A 24,931-nucleotide genomic window follows, 5' to 3' on the forward strand; every position below is an offset into this window, starting at 1 on the left:
GTTGTGTGCTGTTGAAGCTAATGACCAGCGTGGCGATGTCATATTGGACTCTAAACTACGTCTGATAATTATAGATATGTGCATTAATAATAGGGAACGTGTGATTTGTAACCACACCGTGTTTTATGTATGCCTGTAGCACAGAGGTAATAATTGAGCCTTTGTTCTAATATTTATAGGAAGCAATTTGGCTTTCAGACAGCAATTTCACGGAGGTATTGGAATCAGATAATTATTCCATTATTCGTTGTCATTTGCCGCACATCTGTAATTTTTGCTTTTCCTGAAACATATAGAACACCATTATTAAGTGTACTTCTATGATATTGCTGTCGGAATTGTATATTTACAGAATATCTTTCTGCTGGAATGTGAATTAAAGCGGAATACCGTGTACGCAGAGCTTCAGACGCAGTTTAATGCGGCTTATTACCAGGGCCGTGGCATCGGTATATTTGTATTAGTTTGAGGTCTGTTGAAGGTGAACACACGACGCCGGACAGAATGTAGTCGACGTGTTTCAAGTACAGGCAGCGGAAGCGAATTTGATACACGCCTAAGCAAGCACGTTCCGTGTTTTGTATACGATTATTGCGTATTATAAAATCAAGGCAATATAATCATTGTATATAAGGGTTAATATCGGAAAGGTCTAAAATCCTGATGAGGTTGAGAATTTGTTGGAAATCATACTTAAATTCTCACAAATGTGGTAAAACATAAGTCTGAAAAGATGTTTTTTTTTAAAGGGTTTTGCATTACAGTTTTAGAATGCCGAAAACGTATATGGCGTACAGTTTTGCTTTCCCTATATTTAACTGTTACATTAATGTATTTATCACATCTATTCCGTACCTTACTTTTCTTACATATTGTTTGCCTGGTTTCGGTACAGTTTTAGGATGCCGAAAACGTATATGGCGTACAATTTTGCTTTCCCTATATTTAACTGTTACAGTAATGTATTTATTACATCTATTCCGTACCTTACTTTTCTTGCATGTTGTTTACCTGGTTTCGGTTCCTGCTGCAATGAACAACAACATTCATTTTCAAAGTTTCAAATGAAAATGACGGCCGAGTGTCGGATAGTATAACCTTGTATGCGAAAAACTGCGTTCAATATCGGCTGAAACCAAGGGCGCATTTATAAAATATTTCACATCATCCATTTCTACATCAAGTTAATAACAAGCGTACTTGTCATCTGACAAAACTCTTGCAATATTGCATAATGAATTGAAACCACCATCTTTCTGTATTACTGTGTTCATTTTCGCACACACCTTTTTGTTTATATCATCTTGCAGATCATTCACTTTTGAGATGAGATTATTTACTATCGAAATTTGCTCCACCAATTTCACGCCTTTCTTTTCGAGACATTCGATTGTAGAGGGGATAAATGAAAAATTAGGTGAATTATATTCACACTGTTTTTCTTAATATTTAGGTCACCAAGAAGAGTTTGGGCAATACTTATGGAAGCCGCATCGTTTCCGTCAAACATCTGTATGACTCGTTTTACCCTTATATACAATGATTGTAGTGTCTTGATTTTATAATACGCAATAATCGTATACAACATACGGAAAGTGCTTACTTAGGCTTGTGTCAAATTCGCTTCCGCTGCCTGTACTTGAAACACGTTCGGCGTCGTGTGTTCACCTTCAATGACGTCAAACTAATACAAATATACCGATGCCACGGCCCTACTTATTACATGCCTGTCTAGCTGTCAGGTGTACGCAATAATTAAGGTCAACAGCATGAAAGTCATGGTTATGAGCTCGAATCCCGCGTAGGACATGTTTCTCCGTCTCAAGCGCGATGCCGCGATGTGTCTGACATCGTGTTGATTTCTTCCAATTTCAAGTTGAAAGAAGCCGAAATAGGGTTAAGAGTGAAACTCGGATACACTATTACGTATAGTTCCTTATTTTCTGAGCGGAAACTATATAGGCTACGCTGTGAGTTAGTAGCATGTATTGTCCATTAGGAGTATAGATTAGCAATAATTACATACTCGTAGTAGAGAGTCTTCAAATAGATGGTGGCTGGGAACAGGCTGTTTTCCAGCAGAGTCGGATATTCATAGTCCCTAAGTCGAGTGCATAGATTGTCAGGCGAATTACAATAAACACATAGGGTAGACTTGTCTAATATCGTGATACTAAGGTTTTGGTACAAGAATAAGGTTCAAATAAAAAAAATGAATATTTTTAATGTACGTACATTATTAGCGTTCAGAAGGTTACATGTCAGCATTTTTACCTCAAATTTCTACAATAGTTACAAACAAGTAATACAAATATACAAAAAAAAAAAAGCACTCTAGAAGAGTTGATATAATTTCGTGCTAGTATACTCAAGTTGTAAATATTTAGGTATATTCAGTCAAATTTTGAATTTCTCAGTCGGATTCATACCTACAACCCAAACAATTAGAGTTCTTTCGGTAAACTGTGATCCCAGAACTCTCAGTTTACTTGGTCATTTTTATGATTTATAGTCTACATACATATAATTATTTTTTTAGGCTTTTGTAATTTTATTTTAAGCTTCTTTTCTTCCAACTATTACCTAAAAGTTTATTTTATTGTGCATGTCACTTGGAAACTCGCCCAGTCCTTTCATAAAAATGGACTGAACATGTTTTGATATCACACTCTTCAATTGGACAATTATAGCTGATAGCGAAACAACCTGAATTGTACATTGTTACATATATCAATATAATAATGCTTTATTTTCAATCTTTATGGCTTAACACATTAAACAAAACCAAGTTACATATCACAGTTTTGTATATTTACATTTGTACGAACGTTTTCACATCATCAGGTGAAACACTATTAAAATATCATGTATCTAAAATAAAATATATAAAAATGTGCAAGACTTTTTCATGAACCATAACGTATGAAGAATATTTCATATTATAGTGTGCACACGTGAGCATGTTAAAATGGACTAGAACAAGTGTTTATTAAAACATATCATAAAGATTCATTATAAACATGTCTGAAAAAAATGAATTGTAAATTACTGCATTGTACAATTTATAACATTTACTAGGTAAGTAATGAAAAGAAATAGCTACTGTTTTAGCAGTGTTACGAAAAGAATATTCTTCGAATCTAACCATGTTTTTATTAGTTTCAAACCATTATCTACGTTGAAATAAGTGTCGTGCCAAGATTTTCCCCAAAACAATAATACTGTATTGTCTGCGTAGAAATTCAATCTTATTATGGTTTTGTAAATCATTTGACAATAAATCATTAATGTATATCAAAAACAAAACAGGACCGAGAACTGTATTCTGAGGAACACCGATATTAATATTGGTAGGATTCACTAATAAAATCATAATTTTTTGTCATATGAATTCTATCGTACAGATGAGATTTTAGTTATTTTAAAGCGTTGCCTCTAATCTCTAACAAGTTTAATTATTCTATTAACATTTTGTGATTAACAATATCAAACGCTTTTCTTATATCTAAGAAAATAGCAAGACATTAATTCCCTTGTTCTAGCTCTCCAATAATTTTTTTTAGCAATTTCAAATATTGCATAATTATCTATAGGCCTACTAATTTTATTACAGAAACCAAATTGTTAATAATGGAAAATATTAAATGTTTCTAAATTTTAATACAATTTTCAAAAGTTTGGAAATATTAGATATAATTATCTATAGGCCTACTAATTTTATTACAGAAACCAAATTGTTAATAATGGAAAATATTAAATGTTTCTAAATTTTAATACAATTTTCAAAAGTTTGGAAATATTAGATAGTAAAGAGGTAGGTGGATAATAATTGAAGAGGTCATTAGAAAAAGGGACCTAGCCCTCTTTTAAGAAGTCTTGAGATATTGAGAGCTTTCTTAAGTTTTTAATAACTGACCTACAAAACATGGAACCTAAAAAAAAATATGAGTTTTTACCACAAATTGAGGTAGTTTTCTGCAAATAAAGATAAAATTTAATTGAAAACTTAATAAATTATTCTTTAATAACAATAAGAAAATGTGTCCGAGTACGATCACATATGCTCATCAGTGTCCTCAACATAATCATCTGGCGAGCTTCCTGAATTCAAATTAAGATAGAATTCTTGATACACAACAGGTATAAATACCATTAATGACATAACATCATTATATTTTGCAGTCTTAATAGGTTTGCCTTGAGGGTACTTAGCTGTCAGAGTCGTTTGTAATTTTGCAGATTTCTCTTTTCCTTTCAGAAAACCAACGTTTCGTATACATCCACATCACATTATGTATATTTTACATAAACTTTATGTCCACCTTGAAATCTGAAACCTAGTGCTTTACTGAAATCAATATAAACACCAGATTGTGATCCGTTTTTCTTACACAGCTTACTCGTAAGTGAAGATAAATTTACAAAGTCTTTAAACTGTATTTCTACAACACAAAATGGGTTTTGGTTTCTAGCCGTAAGTTCTGTCCACTGTTCTGGTGGGTCAGTGTACCCAGTCTTCCTTTTTACACCATTCTGTTTTGCAACAGTTCACATCTAATCGCAGTTTGGCTGGTACACACTTTTTATTTTTATATATACTGTTCCACTACTCTTTGCCTTCTTTCTAATGTTCTCTTTTTATGTGTCTGAACACTTTTTCCTTTTCTTCGGTGTTTTTATCACAGACTCTGTATTTTCATCCATTATAACCTTAATATTCTCAACAGAGTGAACCATCTTGATTTTCCATAATGATATAAAACATTCTTTCGTATTGGCCAGTTGGCAAAGGAACTAACCAATAAGATTAAAGCTTCCATTGTTTTGAGGGATAGCTACCTTTTTCAACTGAGCTTGTTGCTGAAGCTGAAGTTTCTAAATATTAAACGACTTTATACTTCAGAAGAGGCCTGTCCTACACTTAAATAACATACTGAATTAATTAATTTAACTTTCACTTTATGCAAATAACTCTATTTCAGAAAGAATAAGGGATAGGTCCCTTTATCCATTGCTCCCTTCAATTGCCCACATTCTTTTTAACTCCTTATTTATAAATAGCTTTAATTAAAATTGAAATTCGAAATTAATAGTACAAGATATGACAACTATAACAAAAGTTGGAGCAGAGATTGTAGCATGTTGACTAGCGTACAAGGAGCGCTCGCACACGCGGTATTCGTATCGACGAGGTCTCGCCGTTGTTGGAATGTAGATTTGTGCGTGTAATTCTCGCTCGGGCCAGGGTTTTGGAATTAAATGGTGATGAGATGGGAGGAGGAGATGGATTGTTGGATCCCCCTCCCCCAGACAGGTAACTGTACGAGGCGAGGAGAGATTAGCTTTCATTCTCCTAGCTAAGGAAGCAAGGCGCTTCTGCTAGGTGGATCCTGTGAATTACTTCCTGTTGGCTTCGTGGTGCTTAGGCCTTTCCGCTTACGTTTCTCGTGTTCGCTGATTTGCGGGTCTTCTCGTTAATAAAACATCCGCCTGATGCTTCTTTACTTTCCTCCATTATTGAAATCTGTAATTTATGAAGCTGTTCTTCACAAGTTTGAATGCTGCACAATATATATATATATATATATATATATATATATATATATATATATAATACAAAATGAGCACCTACAGAACAAAGGAAAGATGTAAGTTAATGCGTTTGTTAGGTAGATCTAAATAATTATGTTTTATGTCGCCGGCAGCATGGTGTAAGTCATCGATGACGATTGGAAAATTGATTTTAAAATAGTTCTAATTAACGTATCGCTGAATACACAAGTATTCACAGGTGTTCGATTTGTTACTCAGATTGTTCGGGTTGGTTTCAGATCAGGACTGGGATTTTTCATCGAAAAATGTTCAAATTTTGCCGATCAATGTATATTTCTGCCGTTCCATTTACAGTCTGATCCTTTTGGGTATGGATGATATTAATGTATTATTATAAAGCTATTATGATATTAGGAAGAATTTCTTGGTGGTTATATTATGATTAAAAGTTGGGATTTTCCATATATGACAATTAACAATGCATAATCTGAAAGGACAAATGAAAATCGCAATGATTAAAATGGCTACTACAAATCAACAGCGGACACACTGTGTTCTTTGGTATGTCAAATTTGAAAGTGTTAAAGGAGTTCAAAGGGAATTTCGACGTGAGTATGGTGTGCGTAATGTACCTAAATACGATTTCTATGTTAAAAAAAATATGCAGGAGGTCGAAGGCGAAACCCAGTACGAGAAGCAGCTATCTCTTGGCTTGGTCCCAAAACTCCCCAGATCTAACCCCTCCTGACTTCTTCGTGTGGGGTTTTGTTAAAGACATTGTTTATTCACAGAAACCTAGGAACATAGATGATATAAGGGTAAAAATTACTCAAGCTTTTCAACAAATCACCTCTCTTGTGTTACAACGGACATGGGCTGAATTGCATCACCGTTATGAGTTGTGCAGGATGCGCAATGGGGGTCATGTTGAGCTGTGAGGAATCTCCCATCTTTCAGTATTATATGCACAAAGTTCCAACAAATAAAGTTCAGTAGTATATGTTTTACGGAGTTTTTATTTTATCTATACCCAAATGGATCACTCTGTATTTAACATCTTTTGTGCCTCCAAAATTCCAAAATTGTATATCTTTCAATAAGTATTACATAGGCCTAATTGCACCTGTACTGCCTTGAAGAATCATGCTATTAATAATAGACATACCTCAGAAGAAGTAAATAATTAAAAACGTTTGTGATTTTGACAATTCCTGTACCGGTGTCTCGCCATAAGTCCAGAGAGTAGGCTACTGCTCTCTATCTCTGCCCAACCCTCTGATCTAAACTCACTTTTTGGGGAGAACACAAGTTCTTCTTTTTCAAACGAAGCCACACTCATTTCCTTATCAAGCCTAATATCTACGTCGATATTCCGGCGCTCCTCTTATCTTCCCTACACTAATAACTAGACTTCGAAGTTGAGGCACATCTACTCTGAAGGTAAGTACACACAGAATAATAGTGTTTACAAAGAATTGGAACTGGCCATCCTATCCCTACCCATTATCTCCTGGCCTAGTTGCCTCATAAGTGAAGCCTTATTGATGTTATTTATGAGGTTCAAACCTGTCTTCGGACAGTTGAGTAAACAACAAAGCAATTGACAACGTAAATATTACGTTGGTCAGAATACATTGTTTTATCTCTAGGATGTAAAAACATATACTTTATTATTAGAATATCGGATTATATAGATAACATTTGTAACTGTAAGTCTACATATACAGGGTGAACCGTAAGTAATGTCAATAATTCTGATGGGCGATTCCTTGAGTAAAGAGCAACAGAAAAGTCAAATACAATATTTTGTTTTGCTTTCTTCAATCTTTCTTATTTTCTGCCTTCCTCTTTGTTTCCTCTTATGATCCATATATCTTAATGTCGTCTATCTGATATCCTCTTCTGTTCCGAACTTTTCTCCTGTTCACTATTTCTTCCAGTGCATCCTTCAGTAGGCAGTTTCTCCTCAACCAGTGACCCAACCAATTCCTTTTCTTCTTCCTGATGAGTTTCAGCATCATTCTTTCTTCACCCACTCTTTCCAACATAGCTTCATTTCTTATTCTGTCTGTCCACTTCACACGTTCCATTTTTCTCCATATCCATATTTCAAATCTTTCTAATCGCTTCTCTTCACTTCGTTGTAATGTACACCTTAACCGCGAAGCTACCGCTGTCAGCAGGCTTTAAAATGTCCGGGACAAATGTGTCATTGAAATAAGAAATAAATGAATGAGTAAATGTATAAATAAAATGGAGCAAAAAAATAAGCATACTGTGCAATAGTGTTGTAGAATGTTAACATTTCAAGCGTTGGGCCGAATAACGATCTATGTTACAATCTGCTAACTGTGCAGTCATAAATTTACTATCGGACGGGCAACATAGAGCGTTATTCCATAAATGTCTTGTACAGCTAAGCGAAGTATACGATGGTATGTTATTGAAAGTCATATTGCACATCATTGAAGATTGTACAACTAGTCGCCTGGAATCTGAAAGCATAGCGGCCGTTAGCTTCGTCTATAAAACAGAGAGTGCGCATACGCGAGCATATACTACAGTACTGTTTCTACCCACCGCGTGACGTCACTCATGCTTGCAGATCCCAGGCGGGAATAACATTTTTAACTCCACAGAAATGCTACTAGGGAATACAGACAATGAACAGTTTTATACAATCAGAATATTATGAAATATACAAAATCAATAAAAAGGTTAAATTATGAACAAACTGATTAGGACATTTATTTTTAAATGCTATATATTAATAAGAATTAACGCCATGTAATTTATTAAAGTTACACTAAATGTCATATTATGAATAAACATACAATATTGATCAAATAATAACACTATTATTAGAAAATAACTGCAGTATTGAGATGTAGGGGCACCATTAAATTAATGAAAGTTGTAACAATACAAAATGAATAAAAAAAATAAATATTACAATTGAGCAATTGTTAGTAAATGGAATTTGAACCCCTGTCCCGAATATTCAGTATCCATCCTAACAGATGGCTTATCTGTTAACTATAAATTTTATTAATAATGAAGACAATAACAATCACAGTTTTTAAATGCTGACTGTTACGGAGTAATACTTTTAAACAGCTTCTTTCTGACATCAAGAGCAAGCTTTGAGTACATTTTCTTATAAGAATTTCCACAAATCTGTTCCTGAAACGAAACATCTTCATAAAATTACAAGATAAACTATAGTAGCAAAACACAACATAGACCAACTAACACTAGGTGAAGTGTAAATTAAAATACAACTAATAAAAAATAAGAGATACAAACTTACATTTCTTGGAGGATCTTTCGCAGTAACTCGCGACTTCGTCTTCCTTGTTGTAGCCTATACTCAAGACCACTATCTCTCAGCGACTTTCGTGACACATCTTTTCGCTTATTAATATTAATTTGTCTGGTTCCTTTTTTTTTCCCGATTTATTTAGCCGGTCAATTTCTACCGTACAAATCGTCACTGTCTTATAGTCGTCCATGTTACGTAATAGATCAACCGAAACCTGATACACAAAGTTCAAGTACCCAGTATTCATAAAAAGAACAAACTCCCGTGCAATAACTCCCGATACGATGTAAACAACTGCATACTCTAGAAGTGACTAGTGACATAGACCATTGTTCCAACCAAAAAATTCATGGTTGTAAGTCGTGTAGAAGCGCCTCTCATAAAGATATTGAACACAATTTTTTTGAAAAATTGTAACATAGACCGTTATTCGGCCCGACGCTTCAGTTATACAGTAGGTGATCATATTATTAGGGCCACTTGATGAAAATCAGAAAATTTGTCGTCCGATTGCTGTATTGGCAATAGTATTACGTTGTTTTTCCTTATTGGATGTGATAAAGTACACATTTTAGTAATAAAATGTATCACGTTCAACAATTGGAAACAAGCCGCCACTGTGGTCTAGTGGCTAGAGCACTGGACTTATCCTGTGAACCCGAGTTCGAGCCCTGGTGTAGCCTCGATTTATAACTTGTGTTGGGCAATGTCGTGGTCCAGATGACACAGGAGTTTTCTCCGGGAGCTCCGATTCCCCTGTGGCATCCCAAATATCATCATCATTATCATCTGTCATCGCGTGTGTAGCGTAGACCAGCCTCCTATGGCGCACTCTTGGCAACGGCTCTGTCGGTAAATTTGTCTACACTGCTGGCTTTATATTGTTGAATGAGGACAGTCAAGTATCCGCCATTAGTAAAAAAAATTGCAGACAGTCGAGTCTGTTTTTTTAAGCTCCATTGAAATTCCTACTTTTATCAAGTGGCTTAATAATATGATCATTTGATTACCAGGCTTCGCATTTGTGTTCCCAAACGTACAGCGGATCGAGTAGTTTTTTCTGGTACATCTATTACTTTGCGTGAGTGCATAAGCAGGGTATAATTGCAAACAGATACGCATAGACTATTTTTTTATTGATCGATCAGCGCATTTAGGGCTATACAGATCATTTCTAAATAAAGTATAAATACAATACATGACACTGAATTGAGGGCAGCCTAGATTGGGCTCCTCAATGGACAAAAATAATTGTTAATAATTAATTATATACATAGGTTGCTGTGATGATAAATTTTTATTATAATATGAGGTCCATTGGAAGTCGGCTCTTGATTCTGGTGGGAAATGTGGACTTCCTTTCGAGAGAGTAGTAGTGGATGGCGCCTGGAACATTTTCTAGGTTGTTATAGAACTTCTTAGCGTGTGAATGAATAAACTGTGTGATTGTATCAATACTAGTTTCTCTGTGTAGTTGGCTGTTACGGACAAACCAAGGAGAATTGAGTGACTTTATTTTGAAATGACTGGATTTGTTTATTTTCACTTACTGCAGCTCCTCCCCAGACAGGACAGACGTAAAGCAATAGAGGTTGTAATAGAGATGTGTAAAGTAGCATGCAATTTTGTAGCTTTAGCGATGATTTCTTGTTGAGGTGCGGATATAATTTAGTGAGTCTTGAGTAGGCCAATTTAAGTTTGTTCTTGATATGATGTTTCCACGATTGATGGCGATCTAAGTGCACTCCTAGATATTTTACAGCTTCATCCTTTGGTTTTCACGGTATCACGTTGGTTGAAAGATTTATGCATTGAGGATTAGCAGAACGACACAAAGTAAATATCATTGCTTCGCATTTATTGTAGTTCAATGCGATGCGCCAATTTTCAAGCCAAGGGCATATGATGTTTAAGGCTTCCTGAAGGTGATTTGAGGATATGTTAATGTTGCGATAGGTTGCATAAATAGCTGTATCGTCTGCATACATAGCAATTTGTGCAGTTGGTGTTGAAGGAATGTCCGAAGTATATATATTGAATAATATCGGACCTAAGATAGAGCCTTGTGGAACGCCAGCACTAATGGGTCTAACAGAGGAGTGAGTACAACCCACTCTGACTGAGAATGTGCGATTTGACAAGAAACTAGTCATTATGTTGCATAGGTAGTCTGGAACGCCGGACATATATAATTTGCACCGAAGACCTTGCTTGCACCGAAGACCTTTATGCCAATTGATCAAATGCTTGAGTGAAGTCAAGAAATGCGACTGCAGTCTGTTCTTTGTTTTCAAAGCCCTGTGCAATTTGTTCAGTGATACGAAGCACTTGATGATTGGGCATAGACTGTGAATCATAGTATAATATAGACGCTCCATCGTCAATGTTGTATGTAAAACACCAAGTTACGACTACGTTGTGATCCGATTCTAATACTGAGTAAGTTGAATTTCCATTCAGACTTTTGTGTTAATATTATTTTAATTTATCAATCTATGTTACATTGTGTTTAAATTTGATCTGTATTTTTTTTTTATAATTTTCTAAGTGGTCTCGTTTCTAAACACAAGTTTGTCCCATTCCAATGTCGCTAGAGCCTAAATTAACTTAACTTAATTTGTAAAATATATAATATTTATTACTTCTTTAATTTCTTTCTTTCTTTCAAAAGAATACCTCCAACAAGATCTATGTTACAGTTGGTTATATTTGAATTTCGGAAGGCCTATTTCAGCATAATAAATGGAAACATACTGTAATTTATGTGAAATTATGCTCTGTCCTGTGATATAATGTGTTAGAAATATGCCCCTGTAATGTCATGCGACGTAGAAAGAACATTCCCTCAGTTAAAACAAATTTTATGTGACGTTCGTAAAAGACTTGCATTTCATAAATTCGGAATGCATATTTTCGTTCACTGCAATGCGTATACTGTAGGCTTTGATAAATTAATTATTTGTATATATTGTGTAAAATATAAATATTGTTAAATTGTATATTATAATTGTGTTCCTTTAACGTCATGTAAGGTAGGAAGTACATTTTCTTAGCTTAAACAAATTTTTTACTGATAAAAGATATGAATTTCATAATCTCAGAGTATCTATGTTTTGTTCACCGTAACAGTACTGATTTTGTTACATGAATTAATTGCATATATTGCCTATAGAGTATATACAGTTAATGTGTATCATGTTTACTATTATGTTGTACAATATATATTCTACATACTAGTTCAGTATTATTATCTAATTATATTTTCTATCATATGTAGCACTAATATATTGTAGAGCGCTAGTTTCGAAGTTTTAGTGCGTTTATGTGGTTAAAAAGTAGCTGGACAGACCATATCAATTTAGTAGCAACCCCACTTACAGTTGTCATGACCCGTTATTATTATTATTATTATTATTATTATTATTATTATTATTATAATTATTATTTACTGAACTATTCCACACCTGTGGAGTAATGGTCAGCGCGTCTGGCTGCGAAACCAGGTGGTCCGGGTTCGAATCCCGGTCGAGGCAAGTTATCTGGTTGAGGTTTTTTCCGGGGTTTTCCCTCAACCCAAAATGAGGAAATGCTGGATAACTTTTGGTGCTGGTCCCGGACTCATTTCACAGGCATTGTCACCTTCATTTCATTCAGACGCTAAATAACCTGAAATGTTGATACAGCGTCGTAAAATAACCCTATAAAAATTACTGAACTATACCTTTCGTAGCGTCCTGACGTAAGCATTTAGCGTCAGAGTTTCAACTCTGAACGGCCAGGATATACTAACCGATAACTTGCCTAACTTGTTTGGAAACGAAAATGCGCTGCCTGTTGATCACCCACTGTACATGTTTTTAGATCTGTGATACACGAAGAATAATTTACAAAATACCGTTTCTCTTTATAATGTGTTTATGAGATTACTTTATTGAGTACATAACAGGTATAATAAGTCTTCGTCTCTTTTAGACTGCATTTAGGGACATATGCAAAAGAATACAACTTATTTAAAAGTCGGGCACTCTCTATTCTGTTTCAAGACTGCAAAACATGGCTTTCACAAGTGCGTGTATATAAAAGTAAGATAGAGAAGAGAAGACTGTGCTGTCCAAGCCTATTTAAAACATTCCAAAGAAGGTTCGCAGAACGGAGGGAATGTTCCCCAATTCAGAATGTCCCACACCCCGGGGAAATCACCCCTACGCTTCTCAGAAAGCAACTCTGGATATTGTGCAGTGGAAGAGGTCCGCGTCGGTCTGACACAACTTAAAGGGCGCTCGCACTCACACACATCCATACACACATCGATTTTGCAATTAACCGTCAGTTGGAAGCCGTTGGTACAATATCTGCATTAAAACACACTAGCTATATAAAGAGGCAAAGCATTTGTAAAAGGGCAGGTAAATCTTCACTTGCTTGTACAGGATCAAAATGTAATCTTCCAAGCTTCAGAGTATACACATATTGAACTTCAGAACAAGCGAGGCATCTGTAGATTTAATAACTTAATGTAGGGCTATTATAATTATTTTCTGCTCCCTTGAGGACAGTATGACCTAAGTTGGTCGTTATCTGCCTCAAAATTTGCCTTAATTTCCTTTTGTAATATTAATAAATCTCACGTGAAAGAATATCTACTTCAATGGTTTATTCCTCTCCTAATTCAGTGGTGACTGAAAACTAATAAATTACACTTGAAATAGCACAGAAAGAAGAGGTTGAGATATTGTCTGTTCCTTTAATGACGTTGACTTCTCTTGCTATGAGGCATTATTACGATTATTATTATTATTATTATTATTATTATTATTATTGTTTTATTATTTACTTACAATTGGCTTTTAAGGAACCCGCAGTTTCATTGCCGCCCTCACATAAGCATTGTATTCTTCACCTGACATAATTAGCAACGTTAAATCCAGACGTTTTAGATGGACAGGACATGTAGCACGTATGGACGAACCCAGAAATGCATATAGAGTGTTAGTTGGGAGACCGGAGGGAAAAAGACCTCTGGAGAGGCCGAGACGTAGATGGGAGGATAATATTAAAATGGATTTGAGGGATGTGGAATATGATGATAGAGACTGGATTAGTCTTGCAAAGGGTAGGGACCGATAGCGGGCTTATGTGAGGGCGGCAATGAACCTGCGAGTTCCTTAAAAACCATTTGTAAGTACAGTAAGTAAGTAATAATAATTATCGAGGTGCGAGTTAAATTATTTTAAAGTACTTAAATTTAGGGATGTAAATCGATTCTGAACCTGAAATGATTACATATATGGAGCGATGGCTGTTACATTCCCTGAATGCCGGAGTTAAGCCTGACGACATCATTTGCGATCGTTCTCGTTGCAAGACTTCCCTCTCGCATTCCAGTCGGGATTTGGAACAGAATGTCTTGCAATTTGGCAGAGTACTCGAATGTGTGCATAACAGGATGGGCAATAGAATTCCATGCACGCAAGTTCATCACGCTCTGCAATTTCAACACCAAATATTGGTTCGGGACCTGGGGACACTGGAACAGTGCCTGCCACACGACCGTCTCTCCGTATGCCTCTTCTACTTTAAAGTTGCCTCAAGTCCGTAATAACAATCTCCTTACTCGAGACATAAGCCTTATAGTTTCATTATTGGGTTTCTAAATAGCTTTGAGTTTATCATTAAGGAAAGCTGGTTAGGTTATCGAGGACAACTTCTTGTATTCGATCTAAACTTAAAACTTCTCAACTGACTGAAGAGTAATGTTAACGTTACCGAAACGTCCAGAAAGCACTAGGTTTAATTCAGTTGTGTTATAAAATGTCATGTACCTTTTAATCATACATTTTACGCAATAATTCATTATTTTAATATGATTTTTTTTTTTTGAAATGCGACTTTTTTAAAGTTATCTTTCCTTTGTTCAATGGAAGTATGCCTTTTAGATTCGTAGTTATTTTATGAGAAAACTTTCGCTCCTGCACTGGGGATCGAACCAGGTCTTCAGCTCTACGCGCTGAATGCTCCTACCAATTGAACTATGCCGGGGACCGTCCGCAGTAGTTGCCTGAAGTCCCCTTTATTCTCGTTTGGCGGTTACCGCGTCTGGCCGCGGAACCAGGTGGCCGGGGTTCGATTCGGGGCAAGTTACCTGGTTGAGATTTTTTCCGGGATTTTCCCTCAACCCAATATGAGCAAATGCTGGGTAACTTTTGGTGCTGAACCCCGGACTCGTTTCACCGGAATTATCACCTTCATCTCATTCATTCCCTAAATATCCCAAGATGTTGATAAAGCGTCGTAAAATAACCCACTTAAAAAATTATTCCCTTTTGGTCTTACTGCATGTTTTTATGACATCGTAGTACGTCTTTAGACGTCACTACACAGGAGCGCATGTACATTTTAAATGACTTTGATGTAGGAATAATAATGATATAATATAACTAATACAATATTCAGTTGTAGGGAGTAAAAACTGTTAAACAGTATGTAAACTGTTGGAATACTCCGGCCATGCGATTTTTATTGATGCATTACATCTTCCACACTCCCAATTTCTAAGCTTCCCTATCTTCCCATAGATTTTCAGGAGTATTTGCTTCTCATGTCTTCATCTACATAGCCTAATTCTGTCATATTTTCCGTGGTCGTCCTTTTCTTTTCCTTTCAGTGAGTTTGCAATTCATCACTCTATTAGGAAGCTATCTGTTCTCCATTTGCTTTACATGTTCATACCATAATATGAGTTACTTTATCCTAATTTCCTCCACTACAGTTTGTGTTACTTCCATTTCTTCTCGAATTGGTTTAATTCTGATTATTTCCACTCTTTCTTTCCTCCAAACATCCATTTCTGTCGCCAATAATTTCCTCTCCTACCCTTTTTTTTTTAATCTGTCGAATTTTTTACCCGTATTGTATAATTTTTCTAAGAATTGCAATATACATAGTTATTCTGATTTATTCTGTTGGTAATGTACTTATCCCTTAGGACGTCATTTAGTAAAAATATTGCCTTCCTTCTTTTGACATTTCTCCTTTAGATTTCAATTTCCATTTATCCATCTTTATTAAGCATGACTCCTAAATATTCGTAACGTGCACACTTTTTAATAATCTTTCCATCCTCTTATTGCTGAACTCCCCCTAAGGACATATATTTTGTTTTTTTTTTTTTCTGTGTTAAGTTTTAAACTCCCTTTGGCACATTCTTTCACTAATTTCCTCATCATGTACTCGATATCATTGTATTCTTGGGCTATGATACTTGGTCATCAGCGAAATGTAAAGAGTAAATGAGAGGTTAGAAGCAAATGGATGCAAGTGACATTTCTAATAACATGAGTTAAATGCATCCAGGGTAAGTTAAAGCATCTACAATTTTTGTGGCAAAGGGATGTATCTTTTAATCATATCACACATTAAAATTTAAATTAAAAATTTCTCCGAATTTACGAAAGCTTACATACTTTCAACCCCATTTTCTCTAAAGTAACTTAAGTGCACTTACACCCCTTTGCTTCTGACCCCCTTAAATTTCATATCTTCCTCAGTTGGCATATCCATAAATTTACAGCCATCTCTAAAATATTTTAATATCTGTTCTAAATAGATTTTAAATAATGTTGCAGACAGGCTACATCCTTGTCTCAAACCTTTGGTCACACAAAAAGAATCTGTTAATTTTCTCCCAATTTTAACATTTGATAACATTCCTTTGTATAAATATTGTATTGCTTTTATGACACATTGATTAATAGACGTGTTCTGCAAAGCTTACCATAATTTGCCATGAGGAGTACTGTCGCAAACTTTTGCAAAATCTATGAATACCAGTGGGAGTTCTTGATTTACTGATAGGTTCTCCTTCATACAGTACTTTTTTTCTTTCTTCTTTCATACGGTACTTTTTTTTTATATTTCTATTCAGATTTTGGTGTATTTAATATGACATTAAAATGATAAATAACAACAAATTCCTTACGAAGGCCCTATTGTCATGGAAAAAAACACTAAGAACTTATGCATCAAATATTGAGTTATTTTAACACTTAGCTATACCATTTTAATGCCGATTTTCATAAATTTAATAGCAAAGTATTATTAGAAATGCTTAGAATATAAAAGTAAACTATTTTATGTAAATTTATTAATAGTACATTATGCAACGAACCTATAATTGTAGTACAGTACCATTATAGGCAAGTTTCATACGACTTTTTATGCTCGACCATATTTCTAACTTGAAATTATTCATAAGTATTTATGTTATTCTTATCTGACTGGGGAGCGGAACTGACCTTGTGCAATATCTCGTAAATTGTGAGATGTGCGCAGACGCGGAAGTATTGATTTTTTCCGAGAAACAAATGTCATTGATCTTGATATAATCTAGAGAGTAAAATAAACATTAATCTTGATATAACCTTGAAATTGATTTAGACATTGAAAAACGAGATGACAAATTGAATTTATTTGAATATTATTTACAATTAACACTAATTATTATAGTAACAGAACATAACCTTCTGCGACAGTATTGGATTTTCAGCCTCCGTGACGTTTCGCTAGTTGTCTTTCGATTGTATATCCGAGAATAATCGATACTTGCGCTTTCATATTGCTACAATGGTGTTTTCTGATTGGTGGAACACCTGAACTTTAATGAATAGGTGTACTTTAATGAGGTCCATTAAAGGGCTGCTACCAGGTGTATAATTACTACATTTCGGCATGGTCGAGCATAAACATTATTTACATACACTTCTCCTTAATGTACACGAAATCAAATGTCTTAGTGTTGTGGTCACAAAGAATGTCTTTTGTGTGTAAACCAGATAACGTCAGTTCAACTTGTTATTTAGATATAGGCCTATATTAATTGCTTTCGTTTATATGTGATTTTGAATATTAGTTCAAGAAATAAACTATAAACGGTAAAATTAGTAGTAGTATTTATTTAACTTGGTAGAGATAAGGCAATTAGGCCTTCTCTTCCCTTGTACCAGGGAATTACAACTGCTCGTACAATATGATGAATACAATTAATATTATAATTACAATTAATATGAAATTTACAACTACAATTACACTAGAATCAAAGTACGAAAAGATTACCTGATTAATGAAGACTAGACAAGTTTTTGTAGAAGTTAAGAACAAAGAAAGATTTTTTTTTTTTTTACTGAAGTACAAATTAAACCTATAATAATAAAATTATGTAGCGATGAAATTGCCGAAAATTGATATATTTTTATTCTGGAATAAGAGAACTACAATATTTACAAGAAGCCATGTCTGAACGGGTCTCAATTACTGATGAAGTGCCTAGTAAGTATAGGCCTACGCTTTAATTCAATTTTATTTCGACAGTCCCTGACGCTAGCAGGTAGCGAATTCCAGAGTCGTGGCAGAGGATGAGTATGAGGAGGTGCGACATGATAAAGGAATTTAATTCTTTCAAAATACAGGAGCATCATTTTATTTTTACTTTAATTTTTATTGTACCTGAGTTTTTTAATGTACGAGTACTTCACTCCCATGCCTTCTACAAACGAACTTCCACCCAAGGCCGCATACGCAGTCTAAGTCGTCCTGTCACAGTATACAGTATTGAGTGAGTATAGCACGTTCCAGAAATATGGTCGTATTTTCCATTGAATAAAGTACATTCATTATTGAATTATATTTTCGCACAGGTACTGTATCCGTTTGGTTACGCCGCTCTGTTTCCAACATCCGTTTCTACTGGCCCCTCTCTAAAGGTTAGTGGCTGGGCTGTCTTAGCTCTTTAATGAAAACATTTGCTGTCAGAAATTGGACGTCTACGTGATATTATACAACTGTTTAAAATAATTTAAATAAAATGGCCTCATTAAGTAACTGTCACGTGATTTCTCCCTTTCTACGATCCTGCGACATAACTTCTTGGACGGACCACTGTATAAAGAAGACGGACAGTAGACAACAATCTGAGTAAATTTATCTCTGCGAATCGGGCAGAAGTGAAGTGATTACAATACGTAACTAAGGTACTCTGTTATAGAGTAGGTACAGAATTATTATTTCAAGAGGCATAGGATTATCGCTCCCTATGTCGACTGATGCTTTGCATTATTTCTTTTGTAAAACAGTTGTGTTTGTTAAACACCCTACAACAATAGAAGAATTAAAGACTACATTCCAGAAACAGTACATTCAATTTCAGAAGATATGCTTAAAAACGTTTTCGATAATATGCACACAAAAGAATTGAAGGCCGTATAGAAATGAACGGCCGTCATTTTCTACAATTTGTTTAAATATCCAGATTTTGATTATTTTTCAATTGAAATGCACTCTTCATATTGTATGCTAATGCGCTGTAGACAGTATATTATACATTGCTTAATGAATACGTCCGCCTGGATAGTTCAGTTAGTGAGTAAAAACACTTACTGTTAATACTGTACTGTATTTTGAGTAAATAAAAACCTAACGAAAATTATCAAACTGAAAATTGTAATAGTTCTTAGTGTACGTAAATGGATGCACTACTTTTCTTCCCTCCTATACCTAGTAAAACGATTTGTTTGTCTGTTACATTAGTATCATTAAACTCCGGTCGTGGAAGAGGGTAGCATAGTGTTTAGGGTTCTCAACTGTTAATCCAAAGGTATAGCCAGGTTAATATTAGAAATGTTTGTAAAAACAAAATGATGACCCGGTACATAAAACATCTTCGTAACTCTAATATTTTATTCCATTAATTCGAATCTTGCACCCTCAGAAACGAGTTAAGATGAATAGAATGCATAGAAATGAAGTTTCTTAAAATAATTCAAAATAAAAAAAAAAACAGAATTTGGGTACTATAAGAGTTTGTTTTTAGTTCATAAGCATTGGCACTAAAATATTTGAACCGTTTAGAAATCACTCCATATGTTTTAATCCTCTGCATCTGCTCAAAACGGCAAGAGTTTTGGCTTAAGTCACTCGTATCTCGCTTTTCTTACGTAGAGTGTAATTTTATCCGATCTACACGGTATGAAGGCTCATGAGGGTCATGCTTTCATGACATCGGCCAGAATAAGATGGTGTGATGGACACCACGCTCGAACCGCCTTTTACTCCCGGGAAAGATATGATATCGGTATTCAATTAGGTAGGAGGTTAAGTGACCCTCGGGACCTTTCTAAGAATTTTGGCAACGATGAAATACCGCCACCATCTGTGAATGAACCCGGGACATTCCAGTCCGCAGGCAGTTGCTCTACCAACTGACCTACCTGGCCGCTGCGAATGTAAAATCCGGCACGGTGATATAAACGCCACTCTCAGAGTAACGTAAAACTCCCGCACAGACTGTGTAAACTTCATCAGAGAGATTGTGTAAACTCCAACAGCGACGTTCATAACATTTTCCTTTCCACTTTGTCAGGCTGAGGACTGTTTGTGCACAATGCATAAGTTAAGCGTGATTAAAGATGTTTGATAACTCTTATGAAATGTTCAGTCGTAACATCCAAAATCTAATATACACTAGAAACATTAACAATTTGACTTTGTCTTTTGTAACAGTCTTATTGTTTACTAAGTCATTTAAATGTGAGGCACTTTTAACAAAATCACACATGGATATTTCTTTTTGTAAGTCGGCTCTAACTGACGCAAGTGCAGCCTACAATATGATGGATTTAGTTTTTTCCTTAATGTTCTTCCTATCGGGGACTTCTTGCTGGCTGCTTCGGTTCAGATAGTTTGTACTCGAAATTGTAATATAGTTCATATGAACTTGAAAATGTTCGGATGACTCCAATAGGAGGATGCATTGAGTTTGGAGTGGAATTATTCAACTGTATTTGTAGTTTCTTTCCATTCGTCATTATTTTCATATCTCCATAATGCAAGAGGATATACAGTGTCCTCGGAGATGTAATTGTTAAACATATAGTCACAAGAGTCGGTTAATTTATCACAGTCGGGTTGGAAAGCCATCAAGTCACCTGTAATAGTCATCTGTCTCTTGAATTGGTAAAAAAAAAATGTCAAAGAACTGAAGTGAAAATTTTCCAGCTTCTGAAAATCCTACAGAGAACACTTTAGACCAGTGGTCGTCAGCACTCACTGAAATGTGTAACGGGTACGCGGTGCCGTCCAGTGTGCACGGTCGTGCAACAGGGAGAGATAGAGAGCATACCCGCTAGCAGCTACGAGAGCACTATAGTGCACTGCGTTTTCAGCGGGTAAGAGAGGCTAGCCCCAGCGTGCTCTGTGCTGACGACCCCTGCTTTAGACCATAGGTGTCCAAACGCCTATAAAACCAGGGGATATTGCACGTCAACCATGCTCTGCCAAGATCAATAACTTTCCATATAAAATAGGAAAAACGATGTTAAAGAATATGCGCTGCGGATTGCTTACGCCAAGAGTTACCTCGTACGAGTTATAATTGGACATCTATGCTTTAGACAGTCCTAGATCGCATATTTTTCTATACAGTTCTGACGTAGGTGGAAAGTACAATAAAGTATGGTACTATTGGAGAAAACTTCACATACAGAACATAGATTGTTCAAGATCAGGAACAATGACTGCACGCTGAAAATCCTATGTCTAGGATTTTAGCAGACAAATACTTGATTTTAATAGGTACCCCTTCTCTAATATCTTGTCCTATTTTCTCCTCTCATATCGTCTTCTATCTCATTGTGTCCTCCTCTCTTCCCACATTCTCTTCTCTCATGTCTTGTCTTGTTCTCTCCTCTCTCAACCTCTTCACTCAAGTCGTGTTCTGTTGTCTCATATCCCGTTCTCTCATTTCTTTTCTGTTCTCTCCTGTCACATCCTCTGCTGTCATGTCTTCCCTGTTCTCTGCTCACTTTCATTTCTCTCATGTCTTGTGCTGTTTTCTTCTCTCACATCCAGTTCTATAATTTCTTTTCCCGTTCTCTCCTCTCACATCCTCTTCGCTCATGTCTTGTACTGTTTTCTCCTTCCACACCCAGTTCTACTACTTCTTTTTCCGTTCTCTCCTCTCACTATCTTTTCCCTCATATCGTGATCTGTCCTGTTCTCCCATACCCATTCTCATTTCTTTTCTCGTTCTCGTCTCACATCATCTTCTTTCATTTCCTATTCTCTTGTCTCACATCCTCATCTCTCATTCATTTTCTCGTTCTCCCTTCTTACATCTTTTGTTTTCTTCTCTCCTCTTATGTCTTCTTCTTTAATGTGTTGTCTTGTTCCCTTCTCTCATTTCTCATCCCGTTCTCTTCCTCACATCCTCTTCTCTCATGTGTCATCCTTTCCTCTCACATTCTCTACTCTGTATTTTCCTATTGCGTCCTCTTCTCGCATAACTAGTTTCGTCCTCTCTTCCTATGTCCTCTCCTGCCTCTTCTACACTGTTCTGTTTTGATCTCTTAGCATGTCTTGCCTTGTTCTCTTTTCTCATGTACAGAACTTTCTCTCCCTCCCGTTTTTCCTCCTTAACTGTTTTTTTCTTGCGTCTCATCTTATCCTCAAAAAATCATCTCGTCATAATTTTATTTCATATCCTTTCTCCTACCATTCTCTTCATCCTGTCCTCGCCTATCCTATCCTGTCCTGTCCTGTCCTATCCTGTCCTATCCTATTTGTAATGATTAATCATACACGGTGTACCACAGGCGATAGCGAGTTTGGCTGCTTACCTGGTAGGGTTTTTCCGAGATTTTCCCAACCGTAAGGCGAAAGTGAGGTAATTTATGACGAATCCTCGTCCTCTTCTCGATAAATACCATGTCGCTATCGGCAATTCCATGGATGCTAAAAACTCAGATGCTGATACAGCGTCGTAAAATAACCAGATAATAGGCCTACGTTATGCAAATTTTTTGTTATAAATGAACATGAAATGCATTCTGTATAGTAACAAAATGTATTCTAATGTTTCTTACCATGTATGTCAACCAGTGGGAAGCCCATTATTTAATTATCACCGTTCCATCACATGTTAGTAGTAAATGAAGAAATATATTTAAACCATTTTTATTTCATTTTACGATTCTTTCTTATCCTGTCCTGTGTATTTTTGTGTGAAGTTCCATTATTTTGTCTTCCCACCTGACACCTCACTTTTATTTAACTTGCACTCTGTCGATTGGGATGGAAATGAGTCCTCCGTTGGCAACCCTGCTAATGGCACATGGTCGGTGTGTCAATAGTGATATAACGTGTTTGTGTTTCAGGTGCAATGGCGTGGGACACTGCCGAGGCGAGGAACTCTTTGAGTGAGTACTTGTGCTCTTCACACTACCTATACCTCAAATGCAGTTTTCTTGTTGTGTTTGATTCAGTCATGCTGTATAGCGCCTGTAGCTCGATCACATAGCGCGAAGGTGCAGTGTTCCATTTTACCAGCGCCACGCCCGCTTCGATAAAAGTCAGTCTCTCTCTCTCTCTCTCTCTCTCTCTCTCTCTCTCTCTCTTTTAATGTGATTGTTACTCTTTTACTACGTCATGCTACTTTTGACCAATAAAACGGTACGAAAGGACGTCTTTCAACCAATCATGGCTGCTTATCGCACAATTTTTTCACTTCCCTAGCATTTGTTTATTTTTATCGCTTCCCTAGCATTTGTTTGTTTTTATCACTACCCTAGCATTTGTTTCTTTGTCAACATTTCAAACTGCAAATTCTTTACGGTATTATAAAACATGCTTTGCGATCGTCATTTTGTTTCCGGCATAGGTAGTCAACTGAAAATGGCGGCTCCGTTCAAACGTTTTGGTGAAAGTAACATTAGTGAAATAGAATTTTAGTAAGTCAATTAATATCTATTTTATTGTAATTATTACAGTACTTTATGTCTTCTAATCTTTATATATACTTTCTCCTGTTTTTATCACCTCCCTGCCATTTGTTTCTTTGTTTGCCAACATTTCAAAGTGAAAATTCTTTACGATATTATTAAAACATGCTTTGCAATCGTCATTTGTTTACCGCATAAACACTGAAAATGGCGGCTCCGTTCAAACATTTTGGTGAAGCTAACATTAGTGGAATAGAATTTTAGTAATTCAATTAATACTTTATTGCATTAGAGTAGTTTATTTCTTCTAATCTTTATATACTTTGTTCTAATCCTGTAATAGTAAATTAAATCCAACTCGAGTTTTCGAGTTTTGGTTTTCTCAAGATAAATCAACAGTTCTAGTGAGATTATTGTTGATAAAAGAAACAACACATTTCGGTTATATAGACTGCTAGACAAATATATAAAGTGTTTTCTTCAATTTCATTTGTAGGGAGGGGATTTTATGTGCTAAAAAATTTAAATATATTTATGTTTTATGTGCTAAAATGTACGAAAATATTTGCTAAAAATAAACAATATATTTTCTTTAAATATGACAAAAATACCTTACTTAACTTGAAAAAAAATGTTGCTAGGTACTCACCAATCACACTTGAGTATCAGTTGCTAGTAGTTGTCCGAGAATTGCAGTGAACAACAAAGATCATTTCCAAATTCTCCATCACAAATGCATGCTCATTATCTCTGAACGACTTCTACTGTGAAAACGACCTTTCCACATCACAGGACGTCAGACGTGCATATTTAAAGAGAGAAATGTCAATTTCACCTACAGGCACACCCTCCAATACTTGAGCAACTTTACACATTTTCTATATCCACTGTTTTGCCGTGAATGCACACGTGAAGCGGCGCCAATGTGCTTGTTTCCAGAAAAGTGTTGGGTTACCTGAGAGCTCTAATCTGCACTTACTGATTTACCACATGGTTGGCAAAATAACACTTTTCCGTCAGTAGTAAAAATGTTTTTAAATTCATCTACATATTGCTATAGACGCGATCTTAAACTCTGTTTAATTTTAGGCATCTTAAAAGGCTAATATACACACGTCTTAACGTAAAAAAAATGTTTCTAGCTACGGATTGACAATGTCGGAGAAAAGCTTCCAATAGCGAAGCCACCACGTCTACACTACGCAGCTTATGCTTATGGTTCGATAACGGGGAATCAAAACAATATGAAGGGTCCAGGGGAAAAACCTGCTAAGTCACATTGTACTGT

The 24,931-nt window shown here is 35.7% G+C and overlaps 1 protein-coding gene across 2 annotated transcripts in view; it reads left to right on the forward strand.

Moving 5' to 3' along the window:
- Positions 1-24,931, forward strand: part of LOC138709219 (protein Fe65 homolog) — a 736,863-nt gene that overhangs the window by 94,904 nt on the left and 617,028 nt on the right. For both annotated transcript variants that reach the window (XM_069839821.1, XM_069839820.1), the window contains exon 2: positions 23,080-23,121. The gene's annotated coding sequence lies outside the window, so the exon portion shown is untranslated. The remainder of the gene's footprint in view (positions 1-23,079; positions 23,122-24,931) is intronic.

Source organism: Periplaneta americana, chromosome 11 (assembly GCF_040183065.1).
Source record: "Periplaneta americana isolate PAMFEO1 chromosome 11, P.americana_PAMFEO1_priV1, whole genome shotgun sequence".
Taxonomy (NCBI): Eukaryota; Metazoa; Arthropoda; class Insecta; order Blattodea; family Blattidae; genus Periplaneta; species Periplaneta americana.